The sequence below is a fragment of the Macaca nemestrina genome, chromosome X (assembly GCF_043159975.1).
Source record: "Macaca nemestrina isolate mMacNem1 chromosome X, mMacNem.hap1, whole genome shotgun sequence".
NCBI classification, from domain to species: Eukaryota; Metazoa; Chordata; class Mammalia; order Primates; family Cercopithecidae; genus Macaca; species Macaca nemestrina.
In genome coordinates, this window is record NC_092145.1 from 122,100,984 (window position 1) to 122,119,883 (window position 18,900).

The following is an 18,900-nucleotide window of genomic DNA, read 5'->3' on the forward strand; positions in this document are numbered from 1 at the left end:
CACAGAGACACAAGACACAATGAGAAAACAGACAAGCGCCCTACTCAAGATCACAAGGACAACAGTTTTTCACTGAGAACTGGGGTAGGAGTAGGAAAATTGGCAATAGGCCAGTTGTCCCTAGAATAAATCAGGTAAATTGTGCTCCAGAGAGGGCAGAGCTGGTGGTGGTGTTCTTCAGGGCAGTACAGCCTCTTTCTGTCACACCTTACTTGGCCAGGGCCAAGTTTGTAGACTACAGCTGCCGGGTCTCCTGGCAGATGTTCTGCTCCACTGTGCCACACTCAGCTACGAACGCCTGAACTTTTTTTTTTTTTTTTTAACTAAACCTTTCCTTTTTGATCTATTGTCTTTCAAATTTTCTGGCAGGATCAGTGTGTCGATCTCTTCCAAGATCTTCATAAACTGTTTGGTTGTGGCTTTTCCTCTCCTATCAAGTTTGCAGAGAGCTTCAGTTTGCAAATCCTTGGCCAGAAAACCTTGCTGGAGTCCAGTAAGCTGTTTATTCAACTCTTACAGTTCGTCAACTTTCTTCTCCACAGGCTTCACCAACTCTTTCAATTTCTTCAGTTCAACCTCTTCCTCTGGACTGTTCTTTTTCCCAATTAACATGACTTGGCAACCATTTTGTATTCCACATGCTGACAAAGGTATCTCCATTTCCTTCAGAGATGTTCCCTTAATTATGAGTTTCTGAAAAGACAGTAGAACCTCTGTGGCCTCTCTAACAACCTGGGTTAGGTCTTGGGCAATTGGTTCACTGCTGGACCTGCTGCAGGGTAACGTGACGGTCATGCTTCTCATTGCTCGGAGTGACGGTCATGCTGAGCTCGGCTGCCACCATTTCCTCCTTGGTCACCTTCTTGCTCCAGGCTGAGTGGGGGTGGATTTTTTTGTTCATCTGCAGTGAGCTTGGCCAGGGGGTCCAGGGTCTCCGACTGGTGAGATTCCTGGCCTAGCCAGGAGCCCAACCACTTCCAGTCTGGATTCATCTTCTTCTCTTAGTTCTTTTATGACTCCCACTAGACTGTAGGCAAATGGAAGCTGGAAGGCAGGTAGCACAGTGGTTGAGCAATGGGCTCTGGGCCAGACGACCTGTGGTTAAATCCTGCCTCCATTCTAACTCACCTTGGTCCAGTCCCTTCACCTTTCTCAGCCCCAGCTTATTCATCTGAAAAACCGGACATATATGCTCATAATCATAACACTACCCAACTCGTAGATTGTAGTGATGATTAAATGAGATAAACCATGAAAAGCCCTTAAGCTATGGCCCAGCACATGCTAAATGCACAATAGATGTTAGTTACTTTTATCAACTGTGTCCGAGCTATGCTAGTAACATCTCAAGCTTGCTTCTCAGTTTCGGTAAAACAAATAACTTTAGATTCTAGAATCTCCTTTAATGAGCATTCCTCCCTCTAAATCGCTCCTATAGGAATAGGAAGTAAAGTGTAGGAATTTGCTCATTTTTCGATGTGATGTTCAGTGAGTAGGAGTGGAGAAAAAGAAAATGAAGGTGGACCACTCTCTCCTCAACCAAATAAGTAGAGCCAGCTTATTTAGGCCCTGAGATTGTTTTAATCACCATACTGCTAAAAAGCAGCCATGGCAGCATTTTAACCTCTTTCTCAGGAAGGACAAGCTGCGCAAAGGGGTCGTTTTAGAAGTAAAACTAATTAACTACCGGCTGCTAGTCTGCATAGTTTCCAATTCTTGGAAGTTTTCTCCACCCACTCTTCGCCCACACATCCTCCTCCTTCCACTTTGTGGTAGCCTTGGATATACCAGTGAGGAAGCAGGGACTGAACTGGCACAATCACAACTCTTGGTATCACTGAGGCCTTGACCTCTTTTGCACTAGGGCCTGTTTAAAGCTCTTGCTCTTCGGGTACCATTTACAGGACTCTTCCTCTCTGGAAAGAAGAACAGTCTTACAGGCTGAGTTATAAGTACTACTTATTTAGAAAAGGGAAATATCTTTATTACACTCATGTCGTGTTATTTACCTCTGTAAGCCGTTTAGCCACCCTGATGAATAATGTATTCATTGCAATAATAATAAAGCAGGTACTAATCCCTGGGGGATTAGGGTGGGGAGGGACACACATTGGAATGAGTTTAGAATTAATGTAAGCTTTCTGCTTAGTGTAAACTCCCCAAGAAGCAAACATTCTCCTCAGGATTTTAGCAATTCTGATGGCTAAATTAGAGATCATAGGAGAAAGCAGAGAAAAGTCTGGATTTCACCAGAAAACCTCAAAAGCTTCCCAATTGTGCACAATGTCAGGTCAAAGTGAGGGAGACGTGGGTAGAGGCAGCTATTCTGAGATTTTGAATCAACCACTTATTACTGCTAAAAATGTGTACCCTGAATATCATAATGAGAAATATCACATATATCCAAATTGAGGGGCATTCTACAAAATAACTGGCCTGGAATTCTCAAAGTGTCAGGGTCAAGAAAGACAGAAAGACTGTGGAATTATCCTAGGTTAACAAAGACTTAAAAAAAAAAAAAGAAAAAAAGAATGACATCTAAATGCATGAACCTGCATTGGAGCAGGATATGGAAACAAAATACTATAAAGGACATTGAGACAATTGATAAAATTTGAAAATGGACTATGGAGTGGATAGTATTGTATCAGTGATAAACTTCCTGGCTTGAATAACTGCATGGTGGTTAGATAAGGGAATTTTCTTGTTTTTTGAAAACACACACTATGAAAAAGATACTTGCACATGCATGTTTATAGCAGCACAATTTGCAATTGCAAAAATATGGAACCAGCCCAAATGCCCATCAATCAACGAATGGATAAAGAAATTATGTGTGTGTGTGTGTGTGTGTGTGTGTGTGTGTATACATACATACTACTCAGCCCTAGAAAGGAGCAAATTAATGGCATTTGCAGCAACGTGGATGGAACTGGAGACTATTATTCTAAGTGAAGTAACTCAGGAATGGAAAACCAAGCATTGTATGTTCTCACTCATAAATGGGAGTTAAGCTATGAGGATGCAAAGGCATAAGAATGATAGAATGGACTTTGGGGACTGAGGGGAAAGGGTGGGAGGGGGTGAGAGATAAAAGACTGCAAATCGGGTTCAGTGTATACTACTCGGGTGATGGGTGCACCAAAATCTCCCAAATTACTACTAAAGAACTTCCTCATGTAACCAAATACCATCTGTTCCCTAAAAACCTATGGAAATAAAAAAAAAATTAAACAAAGAAAACACACACTAAAGTATTTAGTATGGCTGGGCACAGTATCTCTAACTTGCTTGCAAATGGTTAGGAAAGCAATTGGTAAATCTGGATGAAAGGTAAACCGGAGTTCTTGTACTATTATTGCAACTTTTCTGTAAGTTTGAAATTATATTCAAATAAAAAGCTGTCCCCCAAAAAAATCAATCTCAGATAATTTAAATCAGACTGACTATTTCTTGGGACCCAGTTGCTCGTGGCTATACTTTCTCTGTGTCTGGCAACATTTCTGTCACTTCCTTTTGCCAGGGGTGGAAACTCTGACAGAGAGTTAGGTTTGTTTTATGTCAGTGATTATTTGTCTCCTCTGATGGACTATAAGCTCTTCTAGTACAAGAATTTGTTTTATTCATCTTCGTAACTCCTGCATCTACCATGGTACCTAACTTATACTAAGTGCTCTAAAACAATTTGTTGAATAAATAGTGTAATGGCTTTTAAGTGACCATTTGGACTTAGATTTCCAGTCGCAGGGCTTCATAAACGATTTAACCAACAGAAAATTCCATATTCTGTTTTTATTCCAAAATATAAATTATATACTTTCAGATTTGTTATCTAACTCTTATCCCCTAAAAGTATGTCAACAATTTTTTTAGAAGAGAGAATAGCCAAAACAAGGAGGCAGAGAAAAGGAAATCCTATTATTTTATTGCTACACAAGTGATATTGCTGCTGGATTAAGTATTTTAATTTTTCAGGGCTTATAGTTTATATCTTCAAAGGAGGATCTGGGTTTCTTGCTTTTCAGTTGAAAAAATCTATTTCTTTTAGCCATTATATACATTTGGGACTATGCAGAGCTTCAGGATTTAAGATTCTTCTCAACCTGAAAGGTCACAGAGAGCATGATGGAAGATCGAGTTTGCTTTTCGGTTTTAGTCTCTTCTTCTATTCAGCTCCCATTTCACACTTGTGAGTGCTATCAGTACCTGTACATATAATCTTATTCTTTTGGGCCCTTCTCTCATCACCTCACAGAAGCATCTAATGATGTTCAGAACTTCTCTGATGTTCACAGTTACACCTCAGTATTATTACAAGCTGACCAAATGCTCACAGCCAGGCCATTTTTTTTTTTTTTCCTGTGGGACATAAACAATCTCACAGAATACCAAACACAGATAAACATACCCTGAGACCATTAGAAAATGAAACAAAACAAGGTCACTTCATAATTTTGTCTAAGCCCAAACAAAATCCAAGCCACTATGCCTTTCACAACAGACCTAATCATAGGATTGCCCCCACTTCTGACAGCATCTGATCGAGAGCAAATCCCTGCTTCTTTGTTCCCCTCCCCATCATCCATCCAAAGTCCCAACTTTATCATAGTTTCTTTCTAACACACTCTTACTGAGACTCTGTAAGGTCCACCATGATGTGTGTTTCTTCACTGCAATGAGTAAAAACCCATGTTGTTGAATTATAGCCATGTTCCTGGTCATACTTGGCTGAAGAGCATTGACACACTATTCTGGGGAATATTCTTTCTGACCACACATTCAATCTATAAATAGTTGAGGGGTATTTTCGAGTATCCAAAGAGAGTATGTCCAACTCCTTGTTTCATTTAATCAGAAAGTATCTATTGGTAACATTCATTAATTCATTCCAAAAGTGTTTATTCAGCATCGACTCCATAGCAGGCACTGAACTGGGTGCTTTGGATAAAGACACATTACTTTCTCAATGAGCTCACATTCTGATAGGCAGGACTTCAGTACAGTATGATAAATTGTATAGTAGAAGTAAGAACCAGGTAGTGGTTTGCAAAAGAGGGCATGATTACTTGGGGAAAACTTGGAGTACTTTAAGAAAAAAGAGCTGCTTAGCTGATCCTGACAGATTATCAGTGTTGACCCATTGGACAAGGGAGGAAGGGGTATTTTATGCAGAGAGAAGGCGCTTGAGGAATAGTTGGGATGCCTGGGATGAGAAAGTGGACTGTAAAGAAAAGTCTGGAGAGGAAGGCAGGGCCCCCCGATCATGAAGGGCTTAATGGATTTAATCTTGCAGTGGCAAGGAGCTCACCAGAATTTATGGGGTGAATCAACACAAATATAAGCTGTAGCCCCTGCACTCAAAGAGTTTTCATTGTTGTTGGTGAGATAAAACTCACACATAAAAAACAACCAGAAAGCAACATAAGCAATATAAAATTGTAGCTCTCCGATCCTCTTGCTCTACCTAGAAATTTCCTGTAAAGAACTCCCATATCCATACAGTTATTTGCCAGAGGCCACTCTCTGGCCATGGGAGCATGCTTGGTTTTCCAGTAGGGTAGGCCAGAAGTGTCAAGTGTTAACTTCCACCCCATCCCTAATAGCGACCCTAAACCAATTAGGGATGGAAATGAGTGAATACATATCTGAGCATCCTCAGCAATCAGCAGGACATTTCTGAAGCATATTTTACCCAATATCTCAGAAGGGGCCAGTGACATTGAGCCCCAGTTGTCCACAGTAGTAACCCTTTCATTTACACCCAGAATATTGATTTTCCTTCTTTTCTTTTGCCATGCTTCCTAAGATTATACCCCCTCCTCCAATAAACTAATTGCAGTCAAATCCTTGCTCAAGGCCCACTTTTTCCAAACCTCATACAAAGACAAGGGTCAAGTATCAAATTATGTGTTACAGTCTCTATCAGCTCTAAGAACTTCTGGAATAACCCACTTTTTTCTTCCAACCAGCATGCCTCACCCTTCTGTCCCCACCACCTTTGCTCTATATGTTTCTCATTACCTTGCCCCTAGGTAGGTACCAGACTATCCTCAGGGTGTTGATGACCCCAGAGGATACTCAGCCTGTAAAGCCCCTACTCCCGTGAAAAGCTACTGCTTTTCTTCTAGTCTCATCTAGGTGAGTGAGTTGGCTGCCTCGCAACTTTCAAAAAAACTCGTCGCATTTTAGGGGCACTGAGACCAATGCCAGTCATTTCAGCTTCCTAAACATTCATAAATACAACAGCTGGGGCTTGGTAAACACATTTTTCCAGCTAGGGGTCACATGGAGTTCTATGAGTAATGATAGCTTTAGTGCTGGGCTTGGCCACAAATTTATTCATCTAAGTATACAGGGCATATACCTACTCAGACTCAAGAAGAACATTTGAGCCTATTTCTCTGAAGCAAATATTAATGAGCTGGTTATGTATTCTTGAGTCAGCTCACATTCCAATTATTATTAGCTGCTTACATCACTAAACTTGTATTTAGCATGACACCTGTTGCAAACAGGATCGTGTTTCTTTATGTCGGTAATAACAATTTAAATCTCTAGGATCAGTCACAATTTGACATTTAATTTATTTCTATTACAACATGGACTGGAAAAAAATCTTTTTGGCATTGTGGGATAGAGTAAGAAGCAAAACCAAAAACAGAAATTGGAATATGATACCCTTTTAGTAATTGGCCAAAGCTAGTAAGAACTTTGAGAATATATATTAAAACATGAAATTTAATAAGTTAGCAGATTATGAAATCAACATTTAAAAGTCAGTGAGGATGGTGGTTAAATGGGTATATATTTTTACTAAAACTCATTGAACTGTGTACTTAAAATCTGTGCATGTTGTTGCATGTAGATTAGACCTTGATAAAGCTGATTAAAACTCACGTATACAAACAATGAAGTTAGAAAATATAATGTAAGAGAAGACGTCATTTTAATGGCAAAGGATAAACCAAAATAAGTAAAATACGATACCTAGGCGAAAACTTACTTTAAAAACTTTCAGAACCTACATGAGGAAAACGAAAACACATTTCTGAAATACATGAAAATGCCCATGAACAAATCAAAAGACATACCATGTTCTAGGTTAGGAAGATTCATTATCATGAAGGTGTCAATTCTTATAAATTTGCAAACTGACTGAATATTTAACAATATTAAAGAATTATTAATTTTTATGTGATAAAGGTATTACAATTATATTTTAAAATGTTTAATCTTTTAGAGATAGATCTTCAAGTATTTATGAATAAAATAATATAGTTATCTGGGGTTTGCTTCAAAAGAATCCAGTAGTGGGGAGAGGGCGGAAGTAGATGAGAATGTAGGTGAATCAAGATGGTCATGCCTTTATAACTGTTGAAACTAAGTGATAGTACAAAACAGTTTATTATTCTACTCTCCTTAGTTCTCCATATGATTTAATTTTTTATATTAAAAATTTAAATAAAGTATAATCTGTTTTTAAAGAAAGTATATTTATAGACATAATTAATAATTTTCTATTTCTCTCCTTGTTGACCAAAGAAACAAAACCTCAAATATAAATCAGTATCTTCCAAAGCCAAAACAAAAAGAAAGAAAGAGGGTGGAAGAAAGAGAGGAAGGAAGGAAGGAAGAAACAAAGGAAGGAAGAAAAAAATGTGTTGTCAAATAAGGTTACAAAATATTGCAGACTTTTTATTTTTTACTATCATAGATTCACAGTACATATTAGCCAGTAGTTCTTTCTAAAAGTTATTAATTTTAATTTTTTTGTGTGTGACAGGCTCGCTCTATTACTCAACTCGAGTGCAGTGGCACAATGTCGGCTCACTGCAATGTCTGCCTCCCAGGCTCGAGCCATCCTTCCACCTCAGCCTCCCAAGTAGCTGGGACTACAGGCACGTGCCACCACACCCAGCTAATTTTTGTATTTTTTGTAGAGACAAAGTTTCACCATGTTGCCCAGGCTGATCTTGAACTCCTGGGCTCAAGCCATCCACTCACGTTGGCCTCCCAAAGTGCTAGGATTATAGACATGAGCCACCATGCCTGGCCAATTTTACTTTTTGATTGACAAGAATTGTATATATTTCTTCACGTACAAATGTTGTTTTGAAATATGTATGCACTGTAGAATAGTTAAATTGAGCTGATTAACATATTCATTACCTCACATGGTTTTTTAATGGTGAGAACATAAAATCTACCCTCAACAATCTTCAAGAATACAATACATTAATAACTACAGTCACCATGTTTTACAATAAATGTCATGAACTTATGCCTCAACAATCTTCAAGAATACAATACATTAATAACTACAGTCACCATGTTTTACAATAAATGTCATGAACTTATGCCTCCTGTCTAACTGAAATGCTGTCTCCTTTGACCAACTTCTCCCCAGTCTTTCCCTACCCTCTCCCCAGCCCCTGGTAACCACTGTTCTATTCTCTACTTATATGAGTTCACTTTTTTAGCTTTCAAGTATGAATGAGAACATGTGATATTTGCCTTTCTGTGCCTGGCTTATTTCACTTAACATAATGTCCTCCAGGTTCATCCCATTTGTTGCAAATGGCAGGATTTAATTCTTTTCCATTATGTATATATACCACATTGTCTTTATTCATCCATCTGTTGACGCTTAGGTTGACGCCATACCTTGGCTATTGTGAATAATGTTGCATGGGACTGCAGCTATCTTATTGACATACTGATTTCATATCCTTGGGATATATATCAAGTAGTGGGATTTCTGGATCATATGGTAGTTCTATTTTTGGTTTTTTGTTTTTGTTGTTGTTGTTTTTGAGACAGAGTCTTGCTCTACCACCAGTCTGGAGTGCAGTGGCGCGATCTCGGCTTACTGCAACCTCCGCCTCCTGTGTTCAAGCAATTATCCTGCTTCAGCCTCCTGAGTAGCTGGGCCTACAGGCGCACGCCACCATGCCCAGCTAATTTTTGTACGTTTTTAGTAGAGACGTGGTTTCACCATGTTGACCAGGATGGTCTCGATCTCTTGACCTCGTGATCTGCCTGCCTCGGCCTCCCAAAGTGCTGGGATTACAGACATGAGCCACCGCTCTTTGCCTTATTTCTGTTTTTTGAGGAGCCTCCATACTGTTTTCCACAATGGCTGTACTAATTTATATTCCCACCTACAGTGTGTAAGTGTACCTCTTATCCCACATCTTCTCCAACACTTATATTTAATCTTTTTGATAATAGCCATTCTAACAGATGTGAGGTGATAGTTCATTGTGGTTTTAATTTGCATTTCCCTAATGATTAGTGACGTTAAGCATTTTTTTCATATACCTGTTAGCCATTTGTATGTCTTTTTTGGGGGGAAATGTCTATTCAAGCCCTTTGTTTATTTTTTTAATCAGTTTATTTGTTTTCTTGCTATTGAGTTGTTTGAGTGTGTTATATATTTTTGATATTAACTTCTTATTAGATGTATGGCTTGCAAATATATTCTCCCATTCTGTAGATTGTTTCTTCACTCAGTTGATTGTTTCCTTTGCTGTGTAGTTTTTTGTGTGATATTATTTCATTTGTCTATTTTTGCTTTTGGGGTGATATAAAAAATATCATTGCCTAGACCAATGTTATGGAGGTTTTCCTCTGTTTTTCTTCTAGTAGTTTACAATTTCAGATATGTTTAAGTCTTTAATCCATTTTGAGTTTATTTTTGTGTATGGAGTGAGATAAGGGTCTGATTTCATTCTTCTGCACATGGAGATCCAGTGGTTCCAACATCACTTATTGAAGAGACTGTTCTTTTCCCATTGTGTGTCTTGGCACCATTGTCTAAAATCAGTTTAACCAAGAAAGTGACATATGTGTGCACTGAAAACTATAAAACATTGCTGAATGAAATTGAAGAAGACACAAATAAATGGAAAGATATCCTGTGTTCATAGATTGGAAGAACTAATATTGTTAAAATGTCCATACTATCCAAAGCAATCTATAAATTCAATGCAATCTCTATCAAAATTTCAATGACTTTTTTTTTTTCACAGAAATAGAAAAAAAACAACCCCTAATTCGTGTTGAACCACAAGGACCCCAAATATTCAAAGCAATTCTAAGTAAAAAGAACAAACTGGAGCATCACATGACCTAACTTCAAAATATGTTATAAAGCTGTAGTAACTAAAACAGTGTGGTATTGCCATAAAAAACAGACACACACACCAGTGGAACAGAATAGAGAGCTCAGGAATATAGCTGGTGATTCTTAATCAGGGTGAACATCAGAAATATCCAGAGAGTGATTATTTTTTGTTTCCTAAATCTTGGTGGGGCCCAGTCAATTCTAGCTTTTAAAAGTTCCCCAGGTGATTCTAATGTACATCTCTGAATGAGAGTCACTGATTGCAAGCATATCAAATGCCTAGAAAATTTCTGCAGTCAAGAAACTTGTTTGACATTGCTTACCTTGATATTTCCTAAACTTATGTGACCAAGGAAACTTTTTATCATGTAACAACTATTAAGAAAGCTGTGTTCTGTAACAGGTAGCAAAATGCAAATTTGAGCTTCCTTGAATGCTGTCTAAAAAGTAGGAGGTTAGGTTAGATTACCTCCAAGGTGTCTTCTAGCTGTAAAATTTGCAAATTGTAGGGTCCAGATCTTTAGAGTTTAAAGAGTGACTACTGACATATTTAACGTGTGCCTTTGAATTCAGCCAAATGATTTCTTCAATTAATAATGTACCAGCAAATTTAAATATGCCTTTAGTTCATATTTTTGACAGCTTAGTGTCCTCCAAACTCACTCTCCTGTCTCCTTCCTCCACCTTTCAGCTCGAATATAACATCTGAATAAAATCAGTAAAACCTTCTAATGTATCTTTTCACTTTTTAGTGGGAGGAATATAATTTATGGCACTACCTTAAAAAATAAATTCTGCCAATAGGATAATTACAGCTTTCAAAGAGAAAAGTTTAAGAAGATATCTTTTTATTGACTCTTCCAATTAAAAAGCAAATGTCAATGGGAGCTGAGCCCTTTGGGAGTTAATGGTTGTTGCTAGGGTGACCAACCATTCTGGTTTATCTTGGATCGAGCTGTTTCCAGGAACACAGGACTTTCAGTGCTAAAATGAGGACAGTTTCCAACAAATCAGGATAGTTGGTTGCCCAAGATGTTGCCAACCACTGTTTGAAAAAGATGGGGAAGGTGTGCAGGTTTCTCTGTGGGTCAAGGGACATTATGCATTTGCCTTTGTCTTCTAGCTTTTTTCTACTCCTACCATCATAGTGGCAGACTGTCGCTCAATGTCATCCATCTCATTATTACCTTTTCTTGCCTACTCAAAGGATGCTTTCAGGCAGCTAGGGTAGTTGGAGGGCTGCATCTTTTTCTGTTTTACATCTGTCTTCTCTGACTTCTGATCTGTAATCCCATGGCAACGAAAGGAATAAAGAGTTGGAAAAACATCTTTGGTTGATTTCCATTTACATGACAATGTGCTGTATGTGGGTGAGTATGCAGGGGCAGAGAGAGGCACACACTGGGAAACATGCAGTTGACTGGGAGGTACTGAACACAGCTTTGCTAATGGTTGAGCAACAAGCCAGCTGGTGCCCAATTTGTACTGTCCTTTATTGATTGATTAATTGATTGAAACAAACACAAAACCAAAGACTTATTTTGGATGTGTTAAAATAATATCTTTACTCAACCTCGCTGGTAATTTATTTGTTGTTTACTTGGTTCTAAGGTTATCAAGTACCTATCACACTGGAAAGTTAATGCTTTTCAAGCAGTTTATTCATCACCATCCTAGCTAAGTTTATTGGACCATAAAACCACCAGAGGTGATAGATTATTAGTTAGCATCTATTGGTAAGTCACTGAGCTGGAGGTTTCAAGTGTTACACTGAATAACAAAGTTGACTCTCTGTTTTCCAAGCAGCAGGCTTTAAAAAAATGCCACGCTCTGGTTGGGTGTGGTGGCTCATGCCTGTAATCCCAGCACTTTGGGAGGCAGAGACGGGTGGATAGCTTGAGGCCAGGAGTTTGAGACCAGCCTGGGCAACATGGTGAAACCCATCTCTACTAAAAATACAAAAATTAGCTGGTGTGACATGCTTGTAGTCCCAGCTACATGGGAAGCTGAGGCATGAGAATAGCTTAAACCCCAGAGGGGTGGTTGCAACCTAGGTGACAGAGTGAGACCCTGTCTCATGTGTATATATATATATGTGTGTGTGTGTGTGTATGTGTATATATATGTATATATGTATATATGTGTGTGTATATATGTATATATGTATATATGTGTGTGTATATATGTATATATGTATATATGTGTGTGTATATATGTATATATGTGTATATGTGTGTGTGTGATATTTTATATATATGAAATTTTTATATATATATATATAAATTGTATTATCTCTTAGTTTTTGTGGATCAGAAATACAGGCACAGCTTATCTGAGCCCCCTGGCACAGAGTCTCTCCTGTGCTACAATCAGGATGTTGACTATGGCTGCAGCCTCATCTCAAGGCTCCAGCAGGGAAGGACTTACTTCCAAGCTCACTCATGTGGTTGCTGGCAGGTTTCAGGGCCTCAGTTCCTCATTAGCTCTTGAGTGGAAGCCACTCTCAATTCCCTATCACATGGGCTTCTCCAACAGAGCAACTTGATTAGTCAAAGGCAGCAAAATGTTCTGCTAGCAAGATAGAAGCCAGTCTTGTATAACTAACCTTGGAAGTGAAATCACTTTAGCCACATTCTATTTGTCAGGGGCAAATTACTAGGTCCAGCTCACACCCAAGGGGAGAGAATTGTACGTGGATGTGAATACCAGGAGACAGGGCTCATGCGGGGCCATATGAGAAGTCTCCTTTCCATGAAGTAGTTTCAGAAGGAGTATAGAAAATTGCTTGGCTGAGCTGCCTCTGAAGCCTTGTTTGGACTCTTGGCATTGCCACATATTAGCTACATAGCTTTGAAAAAAGTTACTTAATCTCTTCAAAGGCCAGCTCACTCATCTATTAATCAGAATAATAATTAGCTCTCCAGATGGTTGAGAGGATTAAATTAAGAGAATTTACGTATGTGGACATTTAGCATGGTGCCTGACAACATGGCAGGTACTCAAAAACATGACTTGTCTTAGCCACGGTTCCCCAGCAGCAGACCCTGAGAGATAGAAAAACGGATTCCTATCTCATCTTCCTATGAAGATGAGATGAGCAGAGGAGAGGAAGAAAGGGAGAAAATTTGGCAGCCATTCTGCAAGAGGTAACTTCAGCCTGATCCTGCCAGGAAATTCTGCAGTGTGAGGCCTCCAAGTTGTATCATCCTGAGGTCAGACAGTTGTGCTTTCAAAGTCCCACATTCTATAGCCATTGGTTAACAGTCACCCCCAGGTAGAGGTGAGGGATGAAAACTCTCAGAACTAATCCTCTGACCTGTGGGCAAAATAGCTCCAATAGCCTGAGGGCAGCTTTCAAGGAAGAGCCCACTGAAAGGTGGCAATTCAAAGAACACTGAAATCAGTGGAGGAAGGACACATATAGTAAAATGGCAAAGAAATCTGAAGGAACCTATCTGGAGCACTGACACTGTCCAGTGTATTACTCAATAAAACATGCGGTAGTGGTAGTGAGAATGGAGTAAGGGGGCAGATGTAAATGTTGCAAAGACAGAGAGCTTACAAATTTGGCAATTGATTAGATACTGGGAAGAGCAAAGGATAGGCTTTGAGCTTTTGGGAAAAGGAGGTAATTTGTGAGAGGACATAATGAATTTATCTTTGGACCTGTTGAGTTTGATATGCTGTTGGATTATTCAGGGAGTAATGTCCATCAGGAAGTTGTGAACATATGAATAGAGCTTGAAGAAATAACTAAATTAAGAGAAATAGGTTTTGTAGATAAAACAATGGACTTTGATGAATTCATCGAGGTTCAAGAGAAAGAAAAAATAAGAACCAAGGACAGAGTCTTGGAGAGCCTTTAGAAGCAAGAGGAGGAAGAAAATCAGTGCAAGAGTCAGAGGAGTATCCAGAATCAGGAGAACAAAGAGGCTTCGGTGTCATAAAATTCAGGAGAAGAGAGGCTTGAGAATATCAAAAGAGGGAGAGAGGTGGAGGGGAATAGAAAGAAGGATATAGCAATTGGATTTACAATTAGTAGGTTATCTGTGACACTGGTGAGTGGTTTCGGAAAGGTGGCAGAAATGAAATCCACATTTCGAGGGGAAAAATGGTGAGAATATTATGAGAATTATTTCAAGAATTTTGAGTGCAGTGAGTTTGGCAGCTCGTGGGAGGCAGGATATAATTATTTTTAATATAGGATAGACGTAAAAATATAAGTGAGGGGAAGGGCCAGTAAAGCAGGTGTAATTGAAAATATAAATTGATGGAACCAGATCTAAAGTGTCACCAGAAGACAGTGAGGTCAAGAGAATATTCATATTCTTCCTTTCATTTTGGGCTCCAGTAGAGTAAGTAAACCCATTCATGACAGCTTCCTGTAGCTGATGTTATTATCAGCGCCCCCCCCCCCCCGCCCCGATTCCCTTTAAGCTTAGAATCTGTCAAATCGTGAGTCAAATAGTGTCTCTAGTAAAGAGTGCTTAATTTCTGATGAAGCTTGCCATTTAAAAAGTAAAATGCAAAAGATGACTATATCAGGATGATGAATAGCAGATGCTTAACTAGCAGTGAGAGCTCACAAATCCACCCACAACACTCATCAGTATGGAGGGAAGCAATAACCCTAAAACCAAATGCAATTTACAGACCTAATTTTTGGTTTCTGTGTACTAAAGTTTGCATCAGCATACAGATAAAACAACCTTCAATTGGACTTCATGTGCCCAGTCACTCCTGAGATCTATAAAGGTAAAGACTGGGGGACAAGTTTGTTAGTCAAGGGCTCTAAATAGAACCAGAAATAAAAGGATCTTAAAACTAGTCACTGTATTATTTTTCATCTTCAATATGTTTTGTTTTTATTTGGATTTCTTTTCTCAGACACTAGGAGAAGGGATTTGGGGTTCTAAATTAGGCCTGGAATGAGGAAAATACAACTATCTTTATGACATTATTAGTATTTTCCCGGAGTATTACCCTGGATTACAAATATGAAATTGAGCTTCTTAGATCCACCAGTACCCCAACTTGTACAGAAAAGGGCTATGGCAGCCCCTGTTAAGAGTTTAGTGGTGGAGGTAAGGACCTCTGAAACCAATTCAGAGCCAAGCTATACTTTGTAGCCACCTTCCTACTGTTAGGCTTATATATGCCATGTTAAACAAACTGGAAATTAATTTCGCCATATGATGTATCCATGGAGTGGTTTCTTTTCACCAATCTGGAGCCCACATAAAAAAAAACTAAGGATCAAACAATGGAATTTAAAAAATTCATAGATATAATTCAAGAAACATTGCTGAAATCAAAGGAGCCTTGAATATGCAGATTAAAATGGTGTACTCAGGAAAAACTGGTACTGAATGCACATTCCAGTTATTAATATCTCAGCTCCAAACCTGCCCTTCTATATTCCACTTGGTGATGCTGGGACTGGGACCTGCAAATTACATTTCTCATCAGCCAACTGGCTCCTTGTTAGGACCTGCCAAAGAGGAGATATGATGATTAATATTAGGTGTCAATTTGACTCCATTGAGGGATGCCTGGATGGCTGGTAAAGCATTGTTCTTGAGTATGTCTGTAAGGCTGTTTCCAGAGGAGATTGACATGTGAGTCAGTGGACTGAGAGAGGAAGATGGCCCACTCAATGTGAGCAGGCACCATCCAATGGGCTGCCAGTGTTGATAGAACAAAGCAGGAAGAAGAAGGGGGTATTCAGCTGCTTGCTCTTCTTTCTTTTGCTCGCTCTCTCTCTCTCCTGGTGCAGTATACCCTTTCCTCCCCGTGCTCTTGGACATCAGACTCCAGGTTCTTCAGCCTTGGACTCTGGAACTTGAACCAGCAGCCTCCCCAGGGCTCTCAGGCCTTTAGCCTTAGAATGAGAATGCACTATCAGGTTTCCAGGTTTGGGGCCTTACAGACTTGGACTGAGCCATGCTACCAACTTCCCTAGGGGCCGTGCTACCAGCTTCTATCTTTCTCCCCCAGCAGACAGCCTGTTATGGGACATCACCTTGTAGTTGTGTAAGCTAATTCTCCCTAATAAATTCCTTTTCATGTATGTATATATGTGTATACATATCTATATATATATATGGTATACATTTTAACATTTTATATATATCCTATTAGTTCTGGTCCTCTTGGAGGACCCTGACTAATACAGAAAATTGGTACCAAGTAGCGGGGCATTGCTATAAAGATACCTGAAAATGTAAAAGCAGCTTTGAAACTGCATAATGGGCAGAGGTTGAAGAGTTTGGAGGGCTCAGAAGAAGACAGGAAGACAAGGGGAAATTTAGAACTTCTTAAAGACTGGTTAAATGGATGTGATCAAAATGTTGACAGAAATATAGATAGTAAAGGCCAGGCTGACAAGGTCTCAGATGGAAATGAGGAGCTGATTGGGAACTGGAGCAAAAGTAGCCCTTGTTACCCCATAGCAAAGAACTTGGCTGAATTGTGCCCACGTCCTAGGGCTTTGTGGAAAGCCATACTTAAGAGTACCTAGGGTATCTGGCAGAAGAAATTTCTTTTTTTTTTTTTAATCTTCTCATTTTTTATTATTATTATTATTATTTTTTTAAATTAATTTATTATTATTATACTTTAAGTTGTAGGGTACATGTGCATAACGTGCAGGTTTGTTACATATGTATACTTGTGCCATGTTGGTGTGCTGCACCCATCAACTCGTCATTTACATCAGGTATAACTCCCAATGCAATCCCTCCCCCCTCCCCCCTCCCCATGATAGGCCCCTGTGTGTGATGTTCCTGAGTCCAAGTGATCTCATTGTTCAGTTCCCACCTATGAGTGAGAACATGCGGTGTTTGGTTTTCTGTTCTTGTGATAGTTTGCTAAGAATGATGGTTTCCAGCTGCATCCATGTCCCTACAAAGGACACAAACTCATCCTTTTTGATGGCTGCATAGTATTCCATGGTGTATATGTGCCACATTTTCTTAATCCAATCTGTCACTGATGGACATTTGGGTTGATTCCAAGTCTTTGCTATTGTGAATAGTGCCGCAATAAACATACGTGTGCATGTGTCTTTATAGCAGCATAATTTATAATCCTTTGGGTATATACCCAGTAATGGGATGGCTGGGTCATATGGTACATCTAGTTCTAGATCCTTGAGGAATCGCCATACTGTTTTCCATAATGGTTGAACTAGTTTACAATCCCACCAACAGTGTAAAAGTGTTCCTATTTCTCCACATCCTCTCCAGCACCTGTTGTTTCCTGTTTTAATGATCGCCATTCTAACTGGTGTGAGATGGTATCTCATTGTGGTTTTGATTTGCATTTCTCTGATGGCCAGTGATGATGAGCATTTTTTCATGTGTCTGTTGGCTGTATGAATGTCTTCTTTTGAGAAATGTCTGTTCATATCCTTTGCCCACTTTTTGATGGGGTTGTTTGTTTTTTTCTTGTAAATTTGTTTGAGTTCTTTGTAGGTTCTGGATATTAGCCCTTTGTCAGATGAGTAGATTGCAAACATTTTCTCCCATTCTGTAGGTTGCCTGTTCACTCTGATGGTAGTTTCTTTTGCTGTGCAGAAGCTCTTTAGTTTAATGAGATCCCATTTGTCAATTTTGGCTTTTGCTGCCGTTGCTTTTGGTGTTTTAGACATGAAGTCTTTGCCCATGCCTATGTCCTGAATGGTACTACCTAGGTTTTCCTCTAGGATTTTTATGGTATTAGGTCTAACATTTAAGTCTCTAATCCATCTTGAATTAATTTTCGTATAAGGAGTAAGGAAAGGATCCAGTTTCAGCTTTCTACTTATGGCTAGCCAATTTTCCCAGCACCATTTATTTAATAGGGAATCCTTTCCCCATTTCTTGTTTCTCTCAGGTTTGTCAAAGATCAGATGGCTGTAGATGTGTGGTATTATTTCTGAGGACTCTGTTCTGTTCCATTGGTCTATATCTCTGTTTTGGTACCAGTACCATGCTGTTTTGGTTACTGTAGCCTTGTAGTATAGTTTGAAGTCAGGTAGCGTGATGCCTCCAGCTTTGTTCTTTTGACTTAGGATTGTCTTGGAGATGCGGGCTCTTTTTTGGTTCCATATGAACTTTAAAGCAGTTTTTTCCAATTCTGTGAAGAAAGTCATTGGTAGCTTGATGGGGATGGCATTGAATCTATAAATTACCTTGGGCAGTATGGCCATTTTCACGATATTGATTCTTCCTATCCATGAGCATGGTATGTTCTTCCATTTGTTTGTGTCCTCTTTTATTTCACTGAGCAGTGGTTTGTAGTTCTCCTTGAAGAGGTCCTTTACATCCCTTGTAAGTTGGATTCCTAGGTATTTGATTCTCTTTGAAGCAATTGTGAATGGAAGTTCATTCCTGATTTGGCTCTCTGTTTGTCTGTTACTGGTGTATAAGAATGCTTGTGATTTTTGCACATTAATTTTGTATCCTGAGACTTTGCTGAAGTTGCTTATCAGCTTAAGGAGATTTTGGGCTGAGACAATGGGGTTTTCTAAATATACAATCATGTCATCTGCAAACAGGGACAGTTTGACTTCTTCTTTTCCTAACTGAATACCCTTGATTTCTTTCTCTTGCCTAATTGCCCTAGCCAGAACTTCCAACACTATGTTGAATAGGAGTGGTGAGAGAGGGCATCCCTGTCTTGTGCCAGTTTTCAAAGGGAATTTTTCCAGTTTTTGCCCATTCAGTATGATATTGGCTGTGGGTTTGTCATAAATAGCTCTTATTATTTTGAGGTACGTTCCATCAATACCG

General features: G+C 39.2%; 1 long non-coding RNA gene and 1 pseudogene across 1 annotated transcript in view; one reads left to right on the forward strand and one right to left on the reverse strand.

Moving 5' to 3' along the window:
• Positions 1-18,900, forward strand: part of LOC139360606 (uncharacterized) — a 161,380-nt gene that overhangs the window by 76,149 nt on the left and 66,331 nt on the right. The gene's annotated exons all lie outside the window — the stretch shown is intronic.
• LOC105464086 (BAG family molecular chaperone regulator 1 pseudogene) lies at positions 209-1,918 on the reverse strand (annotated as a pseudogene).